This window comes from Trichechus manatus, unplaced genomic scaffold (assembly GCF_000243295.1).
Source record: "Trichechus manatus latirostris isolate Lorelei unplaced genomic scaffold, TriManLat1.0 scaffold00123, whole genome shotgun sequence".
In the NCBI taxonomy this organism is placed as follows: Eukaryota; Metazoa; Chordata; class Mammalia; order Sirenia; family Trichechidae; genus Trichechus; species Trichechus manatus.
In genome coordinates, this window is record NW_004444059.1 from 266,356 (window position 1) to 267,349 (window position 994).

Genomic DNA, 994 nt, shown 5'->3' on the forward strand with positions numbered 1-994 from the left:
ATTTCCTCTCCCTTCCTTTTGCATTATGACTGGCATGCATTTTAATTCTATATATATTTGAAAGACATTATGATTACTGTTGTTTTATACATCAATATTCTTTTAGACTTATCCCATATTTACCCTTTCGGTTAATCTTATGTCTTGCCTTTCTGTGCCTCCAAACTGAATCATATTCGTTTACCAGAAGAGCGCCCACTAAATCTGCTGGTGATGAATTATCTGTTTTTATCTGTCTAAAAATGTCTTTATTTAACCTTTGTTTTTGAAGAATATTTTCACTGGATATAGAATTCTTGGCACTTGTTTTCTCCCAGTACTTTGAGGATGACACAATTGTGTCCTTTAGCTTCCACTGTTTACGTGATAAGTTAGTTGTCAGTATTATTACTGCTGCTTTGAAGGTAATATATGCTTCTAAGATTTTTCTCTATGTCAGCTATTTCACTATGATGTGTCTTGGTGCGAGATTCTTTGTACTTATCCTGCTTGAAGTGTGGAGCTATTTTTGAAGCAATGTCTTGATATATTTTGTCATTTCGGAGTAATTTTCTTCAAATATTTCACCTGCCTAATTCTCTCTTCTCCTTCTGGATTTATAATTACTTGTATATTAGATATTTTAACCATTACCCACATGTCTCTTATGTTCTTCTCTATATCTTACATCCTATTTCTCTCAATGCTTCAGTATGGATATTTTCTTCTTACTCATCTTCATTAATCTCTTATTCTGCTGTGTATAATACGCTGTCATACATATCCATTAAGTTCTTCATACATATCCATTAAGTTCTTCATTTCAGTTACTGTAGTTTTCAGTTCTAGAATTTCCATGTATATATAATGAACTAACAAAAATGCCTAGGACGTATATGAACAAATTTTAAAAACTAAAATGTAAGCAAAAAGAAAAGATTCTAATAAAGAAAGGATAGAACATATTGTAAAGGTTCAGTTATTCCCAAGTTAATATGTTGGCTAAAAAACAATT